Source organism: Pararge aegeria, chromosome 8 (genome assembly GCF_905163445.1).
Source record: "Pararge aegeria chromosome 8, ilParAegt1.1, whole genome shotgun sequence".
Taxonomy (NCBI): Eukaryota; Metazoa; Arthropoda; class Insecta; order Lepidoptera; family Nymphalidae; genus Pararge; species Pararge aegeria.
The window spans coordinates 15,243,344-15,269,344 of NC_053187.1; the positions used below are offsets into that span (position 1 = coordinate 15,243,344).

A 26,001-nucleotide genomic window follows, 5' to 3' on the forward strand; every position below is an offset into this window, starting at 1 on the left:
TTTTATATTTTTATATAAATAGAGCATAATAAAATATAACTGGTGGTAAAATAAAAACATCTCCTACACCCAGAGATAAAAACGAACTTTCATGAAAAAACGAGGTCGCGTAAAGCCAAGACGGCAATCTCCACTAATTCTAAGCTTATTAAAAGAGACCGTTACAGCCAAATAACCGGCCACGATAAACCCCGCAGGGACTACCCAGAATTACTCTCCCCGTAATAACAAGTGCGTTCACACCGATGTTTGTACGTGTACACTCTATTTTGCACTGTATCCGGGTGGACATTTTGGAACATATAAGTACTTGATGTTATCGATTGAGAGTAATACATAGATGCTGCATATATCTACCGCATAATTTGATAAAAGCACTAAGCGAAGCACCAAGCACTTGTCCGTTAAATATCTATTTCATCCCTTCAGGCTGTCATGTGGTTGGAGAATCAAGAAAAACAGACATACTTATTCTACAAAATAAATAATAAAATACTCTTAGCAATCAGGAGAGATATGATTAAATAAAAGATGATTCGACAGAATTTCACACTGATAGGTTTAATTTTACTCGAAAAACGAAGTAATGCACAAAACAAATAATTTACGAAATAATCACAAGATGGCGGCGCAACACCATTTTCTTTTGACAAAATGACTCCAAACAAATGTGGCAATCGCCTTTTATAGGCAAATTGCACCCCCTTTGCTAGTTTGGAATTGACTCCTAACAATGCCAATTTAAATAAGATTTTAAGAGCTTTGAAGACTGTATACTAACGTAAATTCACTAATAAAAGGAATAAATGAATAAACACCGCAAAAGAAAATAATTAATTGTCACTATTTTTTTTGTGATTATAAAGAACATGACAGCTCTGCAGCAGTTACGTGAGTTTTGTTTGAACTATCTAGAATGTTAGCAACATTGCATTTTGCAATTCAAATTGATGGCCCTGTTTTGAAATTGGCACGAAGTGTTGCGAGGTCATATCGAAAACAATTAATGTTTAATCACCATTCGCGCATCAGTTACGCCTCAATTTCATCTTTTAGTAAGTTACCTACACCTTTTATTATTAACATAAATTTCGTATAAACCCAAATAGCTCCCACTCGTATATTTTATTTGTTAGCATTACTCCTATTCACTAACATGACTACCATTAAATAATTACTCGTAAGTTATTTCGAAGATAATAAATTTGAATGAATTTGTAAGTATCATACGGAGCGGAAGCGGTGATAGCCCAGTGGGTAAATGCTCGACTTCACTTTCGGGGGCCGAGTTCGAATCTCATATCAGCATAACTTATAAAAGTTAGAATTTTATAAGTTACTAGCTGTTGCCCGCGACTTCGTCTGCGGTTGATTTTGTTTTTAAATTATTCAGTATCGCTAAGCCTTAAATGAGTATAGTAGTTATATATATGTATAACATGTGACTGTCAATTAACTATAGACAAATAATTTGCAATAAAATAAAATTGCGACTATAATTAAAGTATCTCTTAAGTTGGAGCAGACTGCTCAGGGTGTGCCAATTAAATTTAAAATCGGTTAAGTAGTCTAGGAGTCCATCGCGGACAAACATCGTGACAGGAGATTTATATATATTAAGATTTGCGTTTTAATTACTTAAAATATCACTTACTTATCAATAACTTATGAATATCATTGGTTTCAACGATGATGGAAAACATAGTGAGAAACCTGCATGCCTGAGAGCTCTCCATAATAAATTAAATAAAAAAAAATCGTTTATTTCGTTTCATGCAAATGATGCATGTTGTGGAGACCTCCTAGTAAGCATCAAAATACCTGTGTCAGGAGGCCTCACTCTTCCATACCAAAGACAAGATAAAATAAAACAATGAAACGATTTAGTAATGTGTCTTGGTGTGAATAGTGTGTCTTTGTGTGCGCGCGCGTGTGTGTGCATCTGTGTTTGTATGTGAGTGTGTGTGTATGTTATTAAGTGCGTCTATAATCTATATTCATTATATTTTAAATTGGTATAAACTGAAAAAGCACCTCAGTTTCTGCATAGGTAAGTTAGTAACGGTCTTCAGGCTGTCAAAGTTTTGTTACATTCAGAAAACCTTTTACTGGTATATATTTTTTTTTATTTAACGATAGGCTAGCGCTTGACGACAATCATGCCCGTTAGAAAGCAATGATGAGGTCTAGGTTGGAGCACGAGCCTAGAAAAAGCCTATTCACTCTAGCCTTGAAGGTACTCAAATTATACGTGGCAGGAAACACAGTTGCCGGGAGGGCGTTCCACATCTTAGCGGCACGTATCAGAAACGTGGATAAAAAACGTTTCGTGCGTGTTGATGGAATATCAACCACATAAGGATGCCACCGCTCACGGTGTCTCGCTGTTCTGTGGTAGAACGGGGAAGGAGGAACAAGATTGTGAAGTTCACACACACACTCACCGAAGTATATCCGGTAAAAAACCGATAAACAGACAACATTGCGTCGATGCTGGAGACTATGTTGTTTCGCCAGTGTTAACGATTTGTCGCCTATAATATAGCAATTTTTTTGTTAATTTTATTGTAAAGAGTGGTGGCATGCGTGATGTATTGTAGACGAGCAAAAGCAGTCCTTGTTCTATGTCTGAGTAAAACATTGCTTGTTCTTATAATGTTCTCAAAGGTAAGTGAACTACGGCCTAAACCCCTTCTCTTTTTGAGAGGAGACCCGCGCACTGTAGTGGCCTGGTAATCGTTTTATATGACGAATCTTACGGAGGTAAGTATTATTCATAGACAGACAAAGATAGACCTCGCTCCAGTAATAGATACCTATAATAAACAAGCCAATAATATTACGAATATAAAGAAACGAATCCCGCATGTTACACGAGGCGTTAAAAGAGATACCGGAAAAATATCTCAGACCCCAATTTCCTTTGTAGCTTGCCGACAGGACATGCTATGTGGAAACATAACGAAGGTCAGTCAAGGACGAGGGCAGACATTATCCGTAGATAAAAGTTCCTACGTAACCATAAAGAGGCCACATAAGTATAAAAAGGCCCGGATAGTGGTCATATTATAAACCGTTACAGTGCCTGACTTTATGATGATAACTCAGATTTTCTGTTATACTTCTCGTACATACGTATGTATACCGTCCGTAGTACATTAATCACCATCTTTTTAAAGTTACCCTGCTCGGCACAAGCTTCATCACTCGATGGTAAGCAAGATTTTAAGCACCACGCGGCTTCAATGCGGGTTGGCGCGCTTAAAATTAATTTAAAAAAATAAGCTCAGCTTAGTGTGCTCGCTAGCTATTTATACTTTTGTGACTTATAACAATATTTTACACAATGTATGTAACAAACAAGTTGTAATGTTGATGTTCAAATAAACTTTTTCATTTTCATTTTTCATTTTCAATTACATGTTATAATTTACTACAGTGTGGTGACGTCAGATCAGAATACAGGAATGTTGTAACCACCCCTCTTCTTCTCGCGGGTGTCGTACGAGGCGACTAAGGGAATATAACGGAGAGTGGGCAGCAGCGTATTCTGTGCTACTACTACCATCTACTGCGATCATAAACACGCTTGCCCAGCGTCGTGATTGTGAGCATATCCTCCAATTGGGCCTTTACTCCACCAGTGCACTGTAATAGGTTTTTGATCATGATGATGATTTGTTACCGTGTTAAGTGGTAATGACCTAGTGGTTAAGGACTGCGCCTCCCTTTCGGGGGGACCGAGTTTGACCCCGGCACGTTAACTTTTCGGAGTTATGAGCGCTTTTAATTTAAACAATTAAAGTATCACTTGCATTAACGGTGAATAAAAACATTGTAAGGTAACCTGCATACCGGAGAGATCTTCATAACGTTAAGTCTACCAATCCGCACTTAGCCAGCATAGCGAAATATGGCCTAAACCTTAACCCAGAGAGATGACCTATAAATAATAATAATAAATAAATATACTACGAAAATACACACAGCGCCATCTAGCCCCAAAGTAAGCGTACCTAGCTTGTTTTATGGGTACTAAGATGGTTGATGAATATTTTTATGAATATAATACACATAAATACTTATTACAGTTTATATTAAGTCATATATTTGTGTATCTGTTCATCACGCAAACATTTTTCCAGTTGTAGTAATCGAGCCCACCGCCTTAGACGCAGAAAGCAGGGTCGCTGCCCACTGCGCAAACCTGCTGTCTCGTCATATGCTGGACAGGACAAGAACGACTGAAAACAATAATAGAACATAATAAAAACTATATAGGTATGCGCGTTATCTCTTCGGTAATGTGGTAATAATTCACGGGCAAAACCTTCCATCAAACCAGATCAGACAACATTGTCATATTATAAATTCCTAAAATGGGGAAGGATCTCCCATTTATAAGACCTTAGTGTTGGCTAAGTATTGCGCCAGAGAGGTAGACAAATTAAATATCCTTTAAATAAAGCATAATTTTACATTCGAATAAATCGAACTAAGATAGTATAACAAGCGCAAAATGTAAATATTTCCAGTCTGAAGTAATGAGTAGCAGATAATATTATTTCGCACAAAAGCAATAATTTGAAATCACTCGGTGTAAGAAACAAGTTACAAATGGAGGATCTATAGAAAGTTACTTGACTGAAACGGTCCATTTTGGTTGGCGCGGTATGAATTGGAGATTGATCTTGCTATGTTGCTTTTCATTGAGTGGAAAAATCTTGTGATCTCGGTCTTTGATCGTCAAATACAATAACTTAATTCAGAGCTAAAAGGAATTTATATAAGCTTAAATGACATTGGTGAGATAAAGGTCATAGGTTTAATAACAAACAGAATCATGGCATCTTCTTGATCATGTTATATCTCAAAACATTGCTATTTGGTAATACATTTTATGATATAAGTAGCAATCAACGGAATTATGGTGATCAGCTTGACCGTAAGAGTAAGAGAATCTTCTTTCACAGGGTTTTATGCTGGTGGACTGAGGACCATACATTATTCTTTGAAAATTGTAGGTCCTAATTTATCAGAAATGTTCGCGCGGGCTCATACTGATGACTTTTTTGCCATAAGAAGAAAACGAATAGCATCCTTGATGAAAAGAACGTGGGTTAGCAGTAACAGCATTCGGAAAGCATTAATAAATAGAATACGGCTCTCCAATTTACAAGCTATATATTAAACTCCCTGTAAGGCTGCTTGGAGGCAGATATTGTAATTTTTAAGTTTTTTTATATTTAATAGTAATATCTCATGTAGTTCTTTTTTTTTTACTTTAGTTTTAAATTATTCTTTTATATAGTAAATGGGTCATAGTTACCTAATAAAAAAAATATTATTATTATTAAAAGGATCTAGTATTGTATTGTGTAGTAATATTGTAATATAATGTAAAAATGTTTTCCTGGAAATTATTGTTAGTTGGCATTATTATCCTAATCTCAAAATATATATTTCCTTCTGCCGGGTATGTCTCAGCATAACGTTACAAGACGTACAAGACTGTGTATTAGGTTACGCAAGAAAAGTTGATGTATCCCGCAATCAGTGGCGTGCACTGAGCTATTTCCCAGGATATGCATACAGCAGGAAGATTGCATCAAATAGCAAAAATCCTCCTCCAATATTAGGGCAGGCAGTGCTTTTGTGCATGTATGAAGTTCACGCAACTGCCGGCACTATAAAAGCGCACTTTTTGGTTAACCTATACCCACTTCTGTACAACTCTCTCCTCAAAAGTAGCAGTTTAAAACACTACGTGAAGCGTTCAATTGCTCCCCATACTTTCGTCTAACTTTATGCCAAAAATGAAGTCGATTGGTTTCTTAGTAACGGCGTCAAGGTCGGGCAAACAAACACACTTTCGCATTTAATAGTTTTAATAAAGTAAGGATATTATCTGTACAAGAACATATTATATTTTATTAGATTTAATATTTATATTAGATAATTTGACAAACTCAAACTATATATCAAACTTCTGTAACTTTATACTAGAGCTTGCAAGTTGGTAGACACTTATAACTACTTAAGTAATTGTTATAGCAAGGGAATAAAACTTTAATAGAACAGAGAAAAAGTGTTTTAAAATATTACTTACTAGCTTAGATAACTTTTGTATAAATATCTACAACTAAGCAATATTTATTTTGTAAACATTGTATGAACTTTATATTGTTTTATGTTATTTGAAAAATCTTTACAATATACTAGCTGTTGCCCGCGACTTCGTCTGCGTTTGATTTTGTTTTTAAAGTATTCAGTATCGCTAAGCCTTAAATGAGTATAGTAGTATATATATATAACATGTGACTGTCAATTAATTATAGACTAAAAATTTGCAATAAAATAAAATTGCGACTATAATTAAAGATCTAAGCTACCCTATCTCTTAAGTCGGACCAGACTGCTCACGGAGTGCCAATTTAATTTAAAATCGGTTAAGTAGTTTAAGAGTCCATCGCGGACAAACATCGTGACAGGAGATTTATATATATTAAGATTTACCCGCGGCTTCGGCCGCGTGGTAATTTTAAAAACTTTTCCACGAGGTATACACACTGACCATGATTACAGTGTACTATTAAGGACGCCTGTGTTAGCAATATTGTGTATGTTTCCGTTAACCTATAGTAGCATTTATTACTCTCCGTTCAACTAACTCTATGGCAAAAATTTATTAGATTCGCTACTTAGTCAAGGGTTGATGGAACCTATTAGTTAGGATTAGGATAGAGGGCACTCTTAAAGTTATATGCCATAGTAAGCATTACTCCGGAAGTTAGTAAAATATTAAATTTACTTTTTTTTTAATGGTGACCCAGATCCTCCATAATACGCTCTCTGCGCCTGTTCACTTCGATAACAAAAAATCTTCGAGAGATGTTGAGTTTAAAATGCCTAATACTTAATTGCAAAGTTACAAAGACAAATTAAAGTCTGTCTAAAGAATGTTATCTTTTTAAATGAATAAATGCGAGCCTCCCCGTGTACTTTCTCCGAAAATTTTTGTCGCCATAAAAAGCTCCTTTAAACCTTTTGTTTTTTTCCTTAGCTAGATAAAAGGTAAACAAGTATTTTTTAGTTGGTTGAGTTGAATTTGTCAAGGCGATGCCGCGGAATGTGCTATTTCTCGTAGAGAGCAACGTAGCCCAATAATACCATGGTACAAGTATTTCTATGAAGTAATTGTAATTTATTTTTTTAGTGTATGTTCGGGCACAATTCCATTATATTATATATTTAAAATATCACTTACGTCAACGGTGAAGGAAAACATCGTGAGGAAGCCTGCAGGCCTGAGAGTTTTTCATAAAGTTCTCATAGGAATAGAGTCTCTCATTGCCTTATTCCAATAGTTAAGGTAGCCTGGAAGAGATCACTGTTAGTGATAAGGCCGCCTTTTGCATATAATGTAAAAAATGTTTCAACGCGAAAAAAAACCGAGCCGGCACGTATTAAAGGCGTCGCGGGCAGAGATGGGAAACCTAAATAATAAATAAATAAACTACGACAATACACACACCGCCATCTAGCCCCAAAGTAAGCGTAGCTTGTGTTATGGGTACTAAGACGACTGATGAATATTTTTATGAATAATATACATAAATACTTAGAATATACATATAAAACCCAGACACTGACAAACATTCATGCTCATCACACAAACATTTTTCCAGTTGTTAGAATCGAACCCTCGGCCCTGGGCTCAGAAAGCAGGGTTGCTGCAAACTGTCTAATATATATATATATATATATAGATTCCTAACTAATTTTGACCAACCGACAGACATTAGGAAATCATTTTCATTCAGACTATAGGTTCGACGACCGGAAGAAGTATTACGTACCTACTGACTCAGTCGTGCGGTATATCATAGTTCTAGCAAATAAACCGAAATAACCTACATACAAACTATTATTCAAACATCATACATACGAGACACGTTCGCGCAGAATAATAAAATAGCGCTAAAATGAACTTTTATTAGTGTTGACCATTTTTATATTGGACGTACTATCAGCAAACTTACTAGGACCAGTGAGAGATAACCCTCTAGAAATACCAACCTATAATATATCCATATGACGGCCTCTCTGTTGCAGCGATGAGCACTGTGGTTTTAAGTTGGAGGCCCTGGGTTGATACCCGGCAGGGCAATTTAGAAATTTATAATTTCGGAATTTACTCTTGTCTGGTCTGGTGGGAGGCTTCGAACGTGGCTCGTTACCACCCTACCGATAAAGACTTGCCACTAAGCAATCTAGCGTTCCGGTACGATGTTGCGTTTAATGTTGCACTACAGGTTAGCTACCATGTAAGGGAGTATGGAACCATGCAATGAAAATATATTTATGTAGTGCATTATTAGTGGTTAGTTACAAAAACCGCAATAGATGAGGTGTTATAACTAATGAAAAGTGTCAAAAAAATCTACAAACGATCGTTGTTTTTGTAATATAGCTTTTATTTTTTGTTTAAAACAAAGAGCAACAAAGTAAACTTTATTTCTTAAAAAAAAAACAGATTGTATAAAAATATGCTAAATTGCCTCTTTATTTTTGAGGTAATATTCAAGGTATGACTGGCTAACGATTTTGGACATAACAATAACCGTAACCCTCAAGTTTACTAAGCAAAAGGGCGCATTAAAAAACCGTTAGAAGCACTTAAAGGCATTAAAATATTTAAATACTTAGGAACCCAGCTATCCATTGGATCTCAAAAACCTATTCCATTGTAATAGAATCCTTAGCTACTTTTATTTGCTCTTTCGAATTTGCTTGAACAAAATGTTAGATATATATATATCTCCGCCCCGACCTTTTTCTTAATATACATAAACGAACTCTGTAAATTAAACATTGCAAATGGAAAAAAATGAGTTTTGCAGATGATACAGTATTAATGATATGGGGGTAGAAGTTGGGAGGTGGTATTTACTCAAGCCCAAAAAGAATTCAATAAAGTTACACAGTGGTTAAGATATAATCAACTTAGTTTAAACTCAAAAAAAACCAAATACGTAACGTTTTCCATAACAGATAAATCCCAACCTCCTCCAGACGTTCATAATATTTACGCCCATTCGGGACTTTGCCGAAGCCGATCATGTCAATGTCCAAGTATAGAACGAGTACCCTACGTAAGATATTTAAGCATATTAATAGATAAAAAGTTAACTTTTGATGAACACATTAAAACATTAACAAACAGAGTACGAAAACTTCTAGCCATTTATAAAAACATAAGAGATGTTGCAGACTCTAAATTAATGAAAACAGTATACTTATCACTATGTCAATCACTTATAACATATGAGATCGACACATGGGGAGGAGCGGCAAAGACTCATATGATACAGCTCGAAAGCGCACAAAGACTGCTACTAAAAGTTAGCCGCTTTTTACCATATTATTAAATAAATATTATTAAATTATATTATTCCACAACGTCATTGTACCGTGAAAGTAAGGTACTAACGGTACGACAATTGTTCATTTTTAAACTTGTTAAGAGATATCATATTCAAAATAAAAATAAAATTAATAACATAGGTAAAAGGCGACATTACCAAAAATTTGCGACTAATAAAATAAAAAAAATATTTACACATAACTTTCCATGCTTTCTGGGGAGCTTTCTTTATAATCAGGTAAACAAAAGACTCAATATTGATAAGTTAAACATACATAATTGTAAAACTCGACTATATGACTGGTTAAGTGGGCTAAACTACGATGAGACTGAGAAGCATTATTCAGATACTGAAATGATTCACATATGCCTAACACACACACATACCCACACAGAGCCACACACGCACACACACACACACATACACGCATGAAAAACTATAAATTACATTTTATAAGAAATTACAATCTAAAATTAATTATTACTATTTTTAGATTAATTAGAATGTATTTAATCTAAAATCTTTGCATAAGTTAAATCTTCTGTTAAAATAAAGAAATTCATTATTTAACATATTGAACACGAAGTTACTCTTACTTAAATTTAAATATTACCGAATAACTGTGATTATAACATTACTTAAACTATATTATATTCATCCTTGTATACTTTATCCTGGGGAAAGGGCCTGGTGGCTTGAGATACAGGTTCTACCTAGTTCAAGCAACAGTCCCCACATTATAAATGTGTAACAAAATAGCCCGTAAGCAACATTATATTGTACTCATACTAATAAGTAATGTGGAGAAATAAATAAATCATTCATTCATTCATTCATATGTATAGGTATATATTTGTATGCACCACCTACCTCTATGTAGCGATAAGGCCGCCAAATTATGTATTTTACGTTAAATTTTTATTTTCAATTTTCTATATCTTTGTGTGTATAATAAAAGTGTATTCATTCATTAAAAAAGATCGAACATTGGTTGAAAAATCACCATCAATCTCGTAACTGTCTAAGACACAGCTCGTCTTTTAACTTCTAGGCGAGAGTTATTTAGAGCTTTGACACTCAACGCTTCTCTACTACTACTGCTGTGTTGACGGCCGATTGGCGCAGGGCGCAGTGACTCTGCTTTTGGATTCAAAGGCCGTGAGTTCGATTCCCACAAATAGAAAATGTTTGTGTGATGAACATAAAGTTTTTCAGTGTCTGGGTGTTTATCTATATATTATAAGTATTTATGTTTATCAAGTACTCATCTTAGTACCCATAACACAAGCTACGCCTACTTTGGGGCTAGATGGCGATGTGTGTATTGTCATAGTAAATTTTTTTTATTTATTTAATAATGCATGTCGGACGAAGCAAAAATTTGTGAAAATAGTTTCCCACGATGAACAAGTCTGTACACGTAGTTGCAATAACAACAACAAGATACGTGTACAGAGTGCAGCCAAGTGGCACATAAATCCAAACACCTTTTGACTCAACCCGGGGAAAACATCCTTTTTTTCAACCGATTTTCAAAAGTTAACCAAATCCACTTATAGTTTATACAACCCTTAGATATATCCGTCAAATCTAAACTGGTTTTAATGAGCATTTATTATGATGACCAAGCAACCATGTAAAAGGAAGTACCAAGTTTACACCATAAACAAAAGATCGGTCAATGCGCCAATAAAACACCAAGACGCTACTAGTAAAAAGTTTCTATTACAGACAATAGTCTATAATGCCGAGGAGTTATGGAGGTGACCATAAAATAAAGTTCATCTAGTCAGAACAAGATCAACTTTGTTTTACGGCCATCTTAAAACTTACAGTGGTTTACACTTTTAAAACCCAGTAGTTCTTTTTAAGTACCGTTTTGGGGGAAAATGAAACCCGCGTAGATTACGAACCATTTGAACTCCCGTTAATATCCCGAATGTTCAGTGATCTCTTTCAAAATGGTGCACTTAGAAAGCGGCTGCCAAATAAATACTGAAAACTATTTCGGTAAATAATGCAACCTAAATCCTTAATCACCAGAGCTCCGTTTGGTAATTAGCAGAGAGTATTTTAGGGGTATATTGGGAAAGCGGTGATAGCCTAGTGGGTAAGGCTTCGGCTTTAATTTCGTGAAGACCGAGTTCGAGCCCGCCATGCACCACTTCGGAGTCATGTGCGTTTTAAATTTGAGCAATTTAAATTTCACTTACTTCAACGGTGAAGGAAAAAATTGCGAAGAAACCTTGCATGCCTGAGAGTTCTCCATACTGTCCTCAAAGTTGTGTGGAGTCCACTAATCTGGACTGGGCCAGCGAGGTGGACTACGGCCTTAACCTATCCTCATTGTGGGAGAAGACACGTGCCCTGTAGTGAGCCGGTAATAGGTTGATATGATGATATTTCATATTGCCATCGAGTAACCTTCACCGAGTTCACCGTCGAAGCAAGTGATAAAACGCACATAACTTTAAATAGTTAGAGGTTCGAGCTGGAAATCGAACTCGGCCCCCGAAAGTGAAGTCGAGCTCCATCCCACTGCGCTATCACAGCTTAAAGAGAGATTATACGCTAATAATACAGTACAATTGTATAGAAACGGAATAGCTCGAGGCCAGCAAAAATCAGAAACCGCCATAGGAGTGTCACATCGTCCACGCCAAATAAAGCAAACGAATTATGGATACTAGAATGGTTTTGCGAGCTTTGTAACAAATGTGAGTAAATTTGGATATTTGTTTGTTTGTCCTAGATTCTTTACTCCATTTCTTCTAGGTACAGTAGTTTACCTAAAAATAGGAATTTTTATGCCAGGTAAACTGAATGGAATGAATGCATCCATTTTTATTCACATTGTGATCATCATATCAGCCGTTTTCCGGTACAGGGCACGAGCTCCTCACACAATGAGAAGGGTATAAGGCCGTAGTCCATAACGCTGGCGGATTGTGAATTGGTGGATTACACACACACACACACACACGCACACACAGAAAATTGCCATAAAAATAGTAAACCAATACTGGCGTTCAGATGAAACAATATGTAACAATATAGAAAATGTTAAATAGAAGCAGGCGTTACTTTGCGGAATTCCTGATCCATATATATCCATTCTATATCCCATGATATAGAATTCCATGAGAAATGCTCAATATGAAAAAAAGTATGTGTGTATTAGTGTACACACGTAAGAAGTGAAACTTCTTTATGACCATTTTTTTATTTTTTTTTCTATTTAATTTTATTAAAAACACGGTAAAAAAGATAATAAATGTACTTCCTTATTTATTTTTACAAAAAGCCAACATCACGCGGTGTTCCCAGGCGGTCACCCATCCAAGTACTGACCGCGCCCGATGTTGCTTAACTTCGGTGATCGGACGAGAACCGGTGTATTCAACATGGTATGGACGTTGGCAACAGCTACATCGAATTACACAAACTGTCAGATAATATAAATACCCATCAATGGAAGTGTTAAACATTTACCGCAACCTTGTTGGAAGTTGCATTAGTAGTTTCACTTCAAAAATGTACGTCATTAACATTTTACCGTTTTTATAACTCACTACCTGTCTGTCTCTTTACTGGCCGCAACATTTGTAGTCTTTTATGTTGTTTTATATTGTAGCGTCATCCGCGACATGTCAGTCGCGCGCGTTTGTCACATCGAACGCAACCTACGGAAGTCGCAACTTTATTATGTTACCAATACCGTACACAACCATAAACCTTAACATACATGGACATAAAGACGATATCAGTATGAACAAATAAGCAGTTGCGTAGACATTGTAGATGACAGATAGGGCTGCCATGCGTTTAGTAATCCGTAATTAAATTTGGACGGAAATAAAGGTAGTTTTAAGTAGAATTCCTTTTTGATTGGAAAATTTTAATAATGAATAAAATACATAACACTTTTTGATAATGATCATACGCAGAATACAGTGTTAGTTGAATAGAATTAAACAATGAATCCTAAAATTAATATATAGATAGATAAACAGAACTGTTAAGTATAATGTGTCGAATCTAGTATTTTCCATTTTTATTACCTTAGTATCAATAACTATAAGTTAACTTGTAAACACATTTGTAGAATTCTAGACCGCCTTTACTAAAATCCTAATTATGTAAAGCTTGCAGCAATTTTCCTTTGACGCAATCTTTAATGCTTTGTTTTTCCCGTTGGCGACAACCCTCACTCACGCTTTTAGTTTTCAGCGTGAAGCGATTCTAAATACAGCTTTCGTAGACGACGCACGCCTGCACCGGGACAGAGCGATCGCGAATTTAACTTTTACGTAGTTGTTTTAAAGAACAGTTTTGTGCAAACTTTATTAAAATTTCGAGTGTATTGTGTAGTGAACATATACTGTAATCGTGTCTTTATACTTTTATGAAAGTGAAAAAAAAACTTTATTCACTTAAATTTAAGTTTATATTTTTTTACTAAAATATAGTTTTAGTTAATACGACTTTTTGAATTATAAAAGTGTTGAGAATGAATTAATGGGTTCTGTGTTCATGAATAGTTACTTGATTTAATTTGTCATGTAGCTCTGTCGTTCAGTAAACTTTTTAACTTCAGTTTTAGTGCATATTTATTGCAGACATACAGGTAAGATTTTATTTTAATTTCGCTAAATCAGACCTGAAAACACACTTGAAAGATATATATTAAAAAAAAAATCTTAAAAAATTAATACAGTGACAAGCAAAATATTTCTTTTCGTTTAGAATTGACTCATAAAAATAATAACGAAAAAAGTTATTTGTTAAATATTATATATATAATTAACAAGAGCGAGATGCCTCGTATGAAAGTCAAGTTATGAAATCGTTTCAGTTATCTATATTTTAAAATCAAAGTTAATTAAGATCACGCCAAGCAGATACAATGAAAAATACAATACAGCTATAGAAGGTGTAAAGCTGTCATCAATTTTTTTGGGATCGTTTCAGATGCAGCACTGGCCTTTAACACTTTGGCAATTTTAATTTTTTATTATCTTTTTATGTATCGAAAACTATGTGTAGCATATTCTGTGTATGAGGTGTCCAAAGTAAAGCTTATTTCTAGAAAACATTTCTTTCAGCCACCCTAAGATGTAAGTTAATTTTATAAAGTACATTACCAATATATGTATATGCACCGCCTAATTATTTTCTATTTTCTTCGCCATTGGTTGCCTGGAAGAAATCGCTATGAAGCGAGAAGGACGCCAGATTTTATACGTTGTTTAGTTATACTTTTCTTTTTTAAAGTACTTTTTGTGGTGTGCAATTAAAGTATATTTATTAATTCAATCATAACAATATTTGCCCTCGACTGGAATAGGTCTGAGGCCTTCGCCATATGAGTTGATCATCGCTATGCAATGGATTCGTTAATATATCTTGGGAGAAGATTATAAGCATAAAAGTTTATATTTTCAATACATTCTTAAGACTCAACGCTCTCTTATCGCAAGGGAATCACTTTAACGTAAAGAGCAAATGCATGTTAGAGGTCCCTTTGTGAAAGATTTCAATTTAACATGTATGTCATAGTATTTGGCTGGCTTATAATATCACCATTACTGGTCTATCAATGTCCCACTGGCGGGCATGGGCATCGAAAAGTGAGTTTTGGAGCATAAACCCACAACGTTGCTCCAGTTCATGGTGGACTTTATATAATGTGGATAATAACCGGGACCGATTTTACTTACTCTAGACCGGGAACTTACTCTGCGAGGCACGGTTTCCGAAATCCAGGCTTACCACCAGGCAAACCGTAGTTGAACATGTTAACTACTGGATCAGTCTTGACAGTCTTACGATTTCAGCCCTTCCTATTACACCGAAAACGCAGTTAATGTTTCTTTGAGCGTTTTAAATTGCAGCAAGTTTTTCCTAGAATTTTTCTATTTTTTCATACAACACAAAATACTAATAGGAAAATCGGGCTCTCAAAGTTGATTTTTCGAATAAAAGCAATCTTTCTAATCAAACCCCTCAAACGCTTCGGATTGCTAAAAAAAGTACACAAACACGTGAGTACAAAGGTCACCGAAACCAATTTGTTACGTTCCAATCAATCCGAGTGTGTCAACTTTTGGTTTTTGCTTTGCCCTATAGGCACTGTGCCTATTACGTAATTATATGAACTTAACTTTCAAAATTGTTTAAGAGTTCGAATCCCAGCCGCACCTATAACTTTTCTGAGTTATCTGCGTTTTAATAATTAAAATATCCCTTGCAACAATGGGAAACCTGCATGCCTGAGAGTTCTCAATAATCTTCTAATAAAGGCGTTTCAAGTCCATCAATCCACACTGGCCTATCGTTGTGAACTACGGCCTAGTGGACAAGCTTAACATATTTAACAAGCAGGCACTTTCGCGTTTATAATATGGACATACTAAGGTTAGGACTGAACTTGAGAACCTGTTCTTAGCTCGATATTGGTTGATTAATATAGGTCTTAGTTTTGTGATAATAGTACCGAAATTCCGAAATTACGTAATACCGAAATTACGTAAGGTTTGTAAATAGCCTAAAGCCAAACTACCAGATAAGACCTTAGCCAATAATAAAAAAGTAAATTGATGCCACCCGTTAATCATATTCGGGACCTCCCATTTGCATGCTACAGCGCGTACCGTTAGGCTAGGGAGGTCATCTCGATAATATGCAGACCCTGCGGCTGTACAAAAATTTTCCCGTAACCTAGTCACTAGGTGGTGAAGCTAAACACCGTGGGGGTTTAGTCGGTGTAAGTCCGACAAAACTCTCCACCCTTGTGGCGAGAGCTGGCAGTGAAGAAGAGACACCCTGTTGGTCAGGAATAATAGAATTGCAAGCAACTAGCTGGGGCGTGCACAGGGTTTTAACCAGGGTAACATAAAGCAGGAAGTTGGCACAAAATGAAAAAATATGTAAATATGTACCGTACCTATGAACTATTTTATCCTTCTCTCATAAACCCTATTTCTAAGCACCTATTCTGTTCTTCTATTGTTACAGTGCTCTATTATGTTTTAAATTAGAAAATTGTTCTAAACAAAAGAGACTAACTTCCTTTATAAAGTCGGCGATCAGAGTAAGTATTATAAGGTTGGATTAACGTACATGTTGAGTCCATGAGGTCATTTCTGAAATAGAATTTTTTTTGTGCGTGGAAGTTATTATTTAAGGCCGTGACCGTGATGGCAGACCAGAATACAGTTATCAACATTTCTCCTCTTCTCTCGGGTGTCGTACGAGGCGATCTAGGGAATATAACAGAGAACGGACGGCTATTACTACTGCGATCAGCAAACCGTCTGTCCAGCTTGGTGATTATTCCAGCAGTGGACTGTTATGGGTTGTTGATGGTGATGATGACGATGATGAAGTTATTTTCGATAGGATCAATCTCCGAGACCTCAACTGTTAATACTCCCAAAGAATATTCTTTTGTTTTAGCTCCTTTTATTTGAGCCCAATATAAATAAACGACAACTAAGCAAACTAAACGGAACAGACATAAATGTAAGATTATAATCTGGGATCGGCTGAATGGACGAACTTTGTTCTTGGCATTGTTTTATCTACGAGTCGCAAAGATGGAAAAAAATAAATATAAAACAAAGTCTAAGTAAATATATGAAAAATAACTTGATTTCATTATCAACAAAGTAAGGAAGAACCAAATAATACACCAAATTTGTACTTAAAGTATTTTCGTTTTTTTTTTTAAATTCTACTAAGTGGAAGTTATGATGCAGTCTGAGACGGTACATTGTTAGGGCATATAGCAGTTATGTTCACCCATTCCCCTAATCGGTTTCTATGCGACATTATGTTACCGGAACGCTGAATCGCTTAGCGGCACGTCTTTGTCGGTAAGATGGTACCTAGCCACGGCCTGACCCTCCCGCAAGACCACAGCAGAGATTTTTTGTTTTTTATTTAATCGTGACAAATACTATTTATAGCACGCAATGAGTTGTTTACCAAAGTACACATCCAATTAATTAACGATGATGTTACGTCTTGAAACACTGAAGTTACATAAATATGCTTCCTCCACGCCTATTCAAAAGTATTCGTAGGAACTTGAATAAACGTTTATATAAATTATATTTAATTAATACAAACACGGTTTAAATAAAGTTTGGTTGCGAAGTAAATTCACTAAGCAACCAAATTTTAATATAACATTCTGGAATGTACTCAAAGCATTAGATATCAAGTACAATATAAGATCATTAGCACGGCTTCCTTCGGCAAATTGAATTCATTTTACAGAGATAAAATACGTAACAATTTCTGTGGAGTACAACTTGAAAGCGCTTCACGTAATTACCTATTCCATGTCTCACATGAAACATAATATACCTACATCACAGAATTAAGAACATACAGAAACCGTGTACACGGCTCATATTGAAGCAAAAACCACTCCACTGTAGAATGGTTTCTCGAACAAACCGTCAGTCACTTTATACCATTTTGTACTTGACATTAATTATTTTACCTGTGCTTCACTTTATTCAATTATTTTTATTTATCTATTTAATTTGCCGTATCGTCACTCGGGTCTCAGCTGAAAATCAGTGGTTTGCATGTACCTAAAATACATGGCAAATGCTGAGCTGTGTTTCTGTCTGGTGTTTCACACATACATTGTTACTATATTATTATAAGATGTACTGTTTGTAACACTTAACATGAATAAATGTTTTTTCTTTACTATAATGTTCTAAACGTTTACCTTAAAATGGGAAAAAGTTTTTTGAGCTATCAACACTCCATGAGGCATTTTCACTGTTACATTTGGACACGATACACTGCATACAATAATAGCTGAATGAGGATTCTGTACGTTTTTAATTCAATGACCTACATTTACGTTAAAAGTATAATATTAAATATATAGGTATTCTTTATGAATATGAAATATCAGAGAGTTGATTGTAATTTATGGCCCACCCGTCTGCATTGAAGCAGCGTAGTCGGTCGAACCCGGTAGTGGGACATTGATTCGGCTGGTGATGATGAGGGCGATTGTAACAAGAGCTTATTGCGACATATAAAACAGTTATTTTGTTTACGCCTTCAGCTGACCATTGCCTATGGCTTCAATACAGGCTGGTAGGATTCAAAGATTATTATCCAGTGGCGTGCACAGGGATTTCGACCAGGGTATGCATAAAGCAGGTTGATGGCATGAAATGGAAAGAATTCCCTCCAATACGAGTTCTATAAAATATTTTGGGTATGCAGTGCTTTTGTGCATGTATGCAGTGCACGCCACTGTTATTATCACAATATGTTTGTTTACTCACACTGATTGGCATGTTCCATGCTAGATAATGAGATTTTGGATAAGGATTTTTCTATAAAGAAATCTCAGTACCAGGCTAAATAAGAAATTTGGCGATGTCCTGTGGCTGCGAAATAATTCCAAATTTAGCTACCGTCGGTCTCAGTTATTATCTGTATTATTCAGCATCATCAAAATTCAAAAAAATTCCAAATTCAAAATTCAGTTATTTCAAGTAGGCCTAATATAAGCACTTTTGAAACGTCAAGTCTGTCTGTTTGTAGTGACTCTACCACCGTTTCGGAAGGCAGATTCTACCGAGAAGAAGCCGGCAAGAAACTCAGCGGTTGCTCTTTTACATTGTAAAATTCATTTTTCTATCTAGTGAGAGATGAAAGCGGAGCCCGATGCTTCCAAGCAACCTCCATCATCATATCAACCCATTACCGGTCGGTTCCAGGTTACTGGTCTCCTCTCACAGTGTAAAGGTTTTAGGCTGTAGGCTACCATGCTGGTCCTGGTGGTCTTCACAAGCCTTTGAAATCTTTATACAGAACTCGTAGGCATGTAGGTTTCCTCACGATGTTTTCCTTCAACGTGAAAGTTATACTTAATTATTTAAAACGCACATAACGAAAGTGAAGCCGAAGTTCTAACCATTCAACGCTTCAGTATTATATTATACTAGCTGTTGCCTGCGACTTCGTCTGCGTTTGATTTTGTTATTAAAGTATTCAGTATCGCTAAGCCTTAAATGAGGGGTTTGCTGCTGTCCGCTGATGAGTTCTGTCCTCAATCTCCAACCACATTCATCAGATCTACACAAAGTTTGGGCAAATTTAAACACATATTACCACCTCTATAGTACAAAAATAAATATTTATATCGGTTATAATTTGTCGGAGTTATGGTGTAAAATCGTCAAAAACTTTTATCCCCTCTCCCAAAGGAACCGAGCTTAATGTCGGGATAAAAAGTATCCTATATTACTTCTAACACTTCCAAGAATATGTGTACAAAGTTTCATGAGGATCGGTTAAGTAGTTTTTGCGTGAAAGCGTAACAAACAAACTTACATTGGCATTTATAATATTACTAGCTGTTGCCCACGACTTCGTCTGCGTTTGTTTTTATTTTTTGAAACACAGGGACATTAAATTTTGGTGTAGTTGTACTGAAATTTTGAAGTTGTGTATTCTTATAAAAAAAAAAAATCTATTCGCATAAACAATATCTGAAAAGAACTGTCTGACCTCCTCCTATCAGTCTCAGCTTCTCCTATCACTTACAAAAAATAGTAATCGTTATAGGACGCATCGAAATTGCATTGTTAGAACATTTCTTTCATTTTTTATATAGTCCTTGTGTAAAATCGTCAAACTTTCTCATCACCTCTCCCAAAGGAACTGAGCTTAATTTCGGGATAAAAAGTATCCTATATTACTTCTATTATCTCCAAGAATATGTTTCCAAAGTTACATGATGATCGGTTCAGTAGTTTTTGCGTGAAAGCGTAACAAACAAACTTACATTCACATTTATAGTATTAGTAGGATAGGAAGTAGGGAAGTAGGGATAGGGATGACAATCGCTGCGCAGTCACGGTCATTGTTGGTTGAAGCGCAGAGACAGCATCCTTGATTGGTACGACGTGAGGTTAGTTCCTCCCAAGGAACATTCATGGTTCCCCCTCTGTCGCCTCATAGTACGCATGCACGACGCTCTCATTGATGGATTGAGACCATCTCATGCGGCGCACTACACCACCGGCAACGGGAGCATTCGTGATATATATGACAATAATTATTAAACCATACCAATCCGCTATGGGTATCCGCCAAACTATCCGTGGGTATGCTGTAAACCCCACTCAGTTATGAAAGAGGAGGTAAATGCCAAGCTGGACGTTAGAAGGGTAATAAAAAAAAATGGGTAATGTTATGATTGCAAAAGTGAAAGGACAAACCAAAAAGTACACTTTCGCTTTGACCGTCCACAGCCTGCTTACAAACAGACAAATGGACAGGCTGATTGCGTAGGCTTAGCAATAGGCTACCGTTTGCATCCTTTGGGACGGAATCCTAAAAATACCTACCTAAACTTTGAAGAAGCTAATAATTAAATTTAGCCGGAAGAATTTATGTTCAAGCTACGACAAATGGCATTACTATTCGGCATTCCTAGAAAATTTGCTTTTCTGGGAAAAGAAGAGCAAATTTTCTCGGAAATTATATAGGTGCTAGCTAGCACTACGTTAGGGTGAGAAATTCTGAGAAAATTATACGATTTCTCAACTAAATAATACGTTTGTAGCAAAATTACCATGAAAAGTTCGTAACTAATGAAAGATTATGACAGGGTGCTTTTCACTGCACGTTACGATCTTAAGTCGCGAATTCAAAGTACAATACTACTGACGTAATCATACGCGGACCGCGGAATAGATAGTGGAATAAAATCCCGGGGGCAAACTCGGCCACTCATAAAGATACGCTAAGGTTTACGGATTAAGGAATCACCACTTTTTCGAAATTTAAATATATCTTCCTATACTTTTATCAGTGTACAATATACATAATAGTGTACTCCACCTATTCGTTTTTCTTTTTAGTTTTCCCAATCCTAAGGTTGCCTGGCAGAGATCGCTACTTAGCGATAAGGCCGCCTTTTGTATCCTGCTTCATTCTTCATGTGTTCGTTTTTTTTTTCTTTTTTTCTGAGTGGTGTACAAATAAAGAGTATAAAGAAATAATTAAACGATCTTTATAATCAGCTTACCTTTGGTAGAAAAAACAGCAATACTGTGGTTGAAGTAGGCAACAGTGTTCTGATGAACCCGAACAGAGTACAGTGAAAATTTTAACATTTTGATTTTTGAAGTAAAACGTCTTTACGGTAAGCTGGCAAAGTGTGATAGGGCGAGGCGAACGGAAGTTAAGAGGGAGGTATAAGTTAGTGAAGAAAGAAAGAGAGAGTTTAGTTATTACGGCATATATTTATATATAAAAATGTTATGTTGGTTTGTGTACGTTTCAAAAACACAAAAAGCTCTGTACCGAGCTGAAATTTTAGCATGCTATATAATCCGCATCAGGGATGTTTTTATATCTATTTTTTGCATCAGTCACATATCCGCGACCGCGAAACTACAGTTTTTTTTAACGATCGATGTACCGCGTAAGTGACCGCGCCATCTGCCGAAAGTGAGAAAAACACTCGACATATGTTATGTGTTCTCTGTTTTCTTTCTCATTTCTCAACCGTTCCATAAAAATGTGCCACAGCGGAATGTGGCACAACTAGTTTTTTATACAAGTATGTATTTTTGCATATATGTATAACTGTTTACATGCAGATGAAGCGAAAGATGTTTTACTTCAGTCGTGTGGTCTAAAGCACACTCCTCCTTTCTTTAATCCGCTACATATATTTATAGCCTTGACTGCAATCTCACCAGGTGGTAAGTGATGAAGCAGTCTATGTAGCGGACTTACCTGTTGTATGGCACCCCAATCAGTTTCTAAGCAAAATAGTACCGGAATGGTTTTTGACAAGCCACGGCCAATGACCATCAGAAGGCCAAGGCCCAGGATCGAGCCCGGGACCTCCTCTATGAACACAGCGCTCACCGTTGCGTCAGGAAGGTCGTTAAAGAAAATATGAAACATAACAAAGTTTTTTACAGGATACCTCAGTGAATGAGTTTCGAAATTCGGCAATCTTTTTCCTTCGTAGCCTTTCTATAACATAATTTCATAAACAGTGATATCGTCCCGTCCTATCCTTCCGACTTCCGATAATATTAGGTTTTTATTTTCCATAATTCTATAGAAGAACAACTTGATTACCTCAGCAGGAGGGAATAGCTAGGCCTCATAATTGCTTTTCCTTGGGCAGGATTGTCATCAAGCTCAGGCAATATAGTTAAAAAAAAAAAACTGGCCAAGTGCGAGTCGAACTCGAGCTCGAAGGGTTCCGCACCATCTCTATATATATAAAAGAGAAAGTGTGTGGGTATGTTCCGTATGGCTCCGAAACGGCTGGACCGATTTCAATGAAACTTTCAGGGTGTACATGGGCGTAGAAAATCTTCACCCGCTCGAGAAGAGAATTAATACGGAGAGAAATAAATGATTTAATATTTTATGAGACTTTAATTAAAAATTTAATGGTTCAAGTTTATTGTTTAAATAAAATAAAGCAAAATCTAGCCTGGCGAAGCGGGCTGTGTACGCTAGTTATCTATAAAAATGGCAAAAAAAATCATTTCCGTTGTGGGAGCCCCCTCAAATATTTATTTTATTCTGTCTACAAAAACTAAATTTATAGTTATAACGGGAACAGAAATAAATAAATAAACTATAACAATACACACATCGCCATCTATCTCCAAAGTAAGCTTGCGTTTTTTGGGTCTCTACCTAAGATGATTGATAAATATTTTTATGAATAATATTCATAAATACTTATAATATATAGATAAACACTGAAATACATTCATATTCATCACATAAACATTATTCAGTTGTAGGAATCGAACTCACGGCCTTGGAATCAAAAAGCAGGGTCGCTGCCAACTGCGCCCAACGGCCCTCCTATCAAGAAATACCTGTGAAAATTTGAACTGTCTAACAACCTTAATGGGCAGACGGACGGACGGACAGCGGAATCAGTACGGAACCCTAAAAACAGATTACCCGCAGATGAGCATCTCATTCAATGCCTATCTTTGAAGTAGGCCGCCGCCGTTTTGTTCTATTAGAAAATAATAAATGCCATTAATTTTAATATGCTTTAAGTTACTCTCAATATTCGTTGGTGGACTTAATATTTAAAAACTTTCTTTGTTCGTAAATGGCTGGTTGGCAGGCAGCAGTTTATTTATCCGTTTTGTAGGAACCAAAACTTTTGGTTCATTGAAGACAATTCATTTAGTTGGAAATAAATAAGGATTTATTGAAAAAGTTTATCCCAATTATTTATGGTTATTTATTGTCTGTGAAAGTAAACATTTAATAGAACCGATTTGAGATAAACATTGTTATACTTTGACCTTGTTTTTATAACTATTAGAATATATACCTAATTGATAAAAATAAAAATAAAAACATATTTAATTGCTACCATTAAAGTTATTTCTCTCGAATCAGCAATATCCTATCCTTCTAATACTATAATTGCTAATGTTTGGATGGATGGATGTTTGTTACCCTTTCACGCAAAAACTACTTAACCAACTTGACAGAATTTTGGAACGGAGATAGGTTATACCCCGGCAGTGGCGTGCATAGAGGGTATGCACAGGTTATGCGGATGATATAAAATGAAGAAAATCTCCAGTATGAGTTTTAAAAAGCCTAAGGATAGGCATTGTAAGTGTTATAACAATCCTACTCTCAAGTATTTCTAACTCGTACTTCTTCATTTTATATCATCTGCATACCCTGTGCATACCCTCTATGCACGCCACTGTACCCCGGATTAACACATAGGCTGCTCTTTATCCCAAGAAAATGTACGATTCCTGCAGGATTCATTAAAAACCAAAAACTGCGTACGAAGCCGCGGGCAACAGTCGGTGCCCGCGGCGGAGCATGCGTAGACTCTAAATGTTTTCTATCGGCAATTTCATTTTTTATCAAACAGATATTGATATTTGACGAATCGTTCGCCCTTCACTGTATATTATTTGATGGCAAGTAATGCAATAGAAGAAGGAATTTGCTTTAGAGGGTTATGGCAATTGTAATAAATAAAATACAATGCATAAGGGACTGCGCGGATGGAGCAATTTTGATAGCCAATTTTCAGCTACTGGTAGCTCGCAATTAGCAGTTTACGACGTTTGTCTTAGTACATTTTTTTTCTATGACAACAATTATTTAATGACTAAAGAATCGTGTTACCTATTGGATATTATATAGTTATATCTGTCCGTGGCTAAAAATTTTGCATTGCATGGTGCAAATTTACGATTATCCTTTATTTATTTTTTTAATCGTAAAGTACGAAAAGTTGAATTTAAAAGGTGTAGAACGTAAACAGTTCGATTTCGAAACTAGGAATTTTTTTTTTTTGTATTACAACTAGCACGTTACAGAGGTGTTTAAAATTTCTGGTTTTAACTATGTAATCCCTCTTTACCTCGCAGTCTCAAACTTCGTATAGTTTTATCCATACGTTTGTGTAATCTCTACATTATTATTGCTGTGAGAAGTTAAGTTATTTCAACTAAAACTGGTACGTCTGCGAATGGCCTTATAAACAATTGCGACAGCGCGATCTTTTTTTTTAACGACCGTCAGTTTTTACACGATTCAATATACCACGACGATGCACACTTTGCCATCTAGCGCCAAACTAAGCTTTTCTTGCGCAATGGTACTAAGATGACTAATGAATATTTTTATGAATAATATACATACTCTAAAATACGATCAGGTTCAACACAAAAACATTTTCCAGTTGTGAGAAGCACTGCGCCGATCGGCCGTCCAAATTCCTTTGAAGTGCCAGTTATTTTATTTAACCTTTTCACCTATTAGAAAGATTTCTGTTGAAAAAAATATTGAAAAAAGGTTTCAGTAAGTTAAATGTCATACCAATAAAGACATTCATCTTCTGCTACTTCTTCTTCTTCTTTTTCTTCTTCTTCTTGTTCTGGACTTGTCTCTGTACTTAGTGTATTGCCACTGGTACCTATGGTTCCTACGCAAGTGTCAAACCATCGCTCATAAAAAGAGCAACGCTGTGAGGGCATGCAAGGAGCACGTCCTGCTACATGCCACCCTGTCCACCAATTTGGGGCGTAAGTTTTAACCCTCGTGTGCTTTTAATTACACCGACAACCATGCCCTTCAGACCGGAACACAGCATTGCAAGAAACATCACGATTTAAAACATATTCATTGTTTCGGTACGATGCTGCATAGTGACCGACTTGGGGGCGGGGATTTTATAAACTGCCTCAGTAAGTATCTTCCTTTCGAGCGTCTGCGATCCTACTTAAAAGTTTAAACTATACCCAGCCGTTTTCGATTGTTTCTACTCTAAATTGACTTTGGAGCTTCTGAACTTGTGTCCCACAAGTAAATAAACTAATTGAAAACTTTTAATGAAATACTTCGTTATTAAAATAACAATTTTACAGTCCTCAAACTGCTATAGTCCAAGAAAATTAAAGAAATAAAAAGTTCCGAAAATCCGATGGCATTTTATATTTCGAACTTCAAACACCTTAGTGTCTTTTACACCTATGAAGTTTTATGAATA

General features: G+C 36.0%; 1 non-coding gene across 1 annotated transcript; it reads right to left on the bottom strand.

Moving 5' to 3' along the window:
• Positions 1–12,730: 12,730 nt before the first annotated feature.
• Positions 12,731–12,849, bottom strand: LOC120626114. Its single transcript, XR_005658833.1, has one exon. It is a non-coding gene; the product is annotated as a 5S ribosomal RNA (ribosomal RNA).
• Between the last annotated feature and the right edge of the window lie 13,152 nt (positions 12,850–26,001).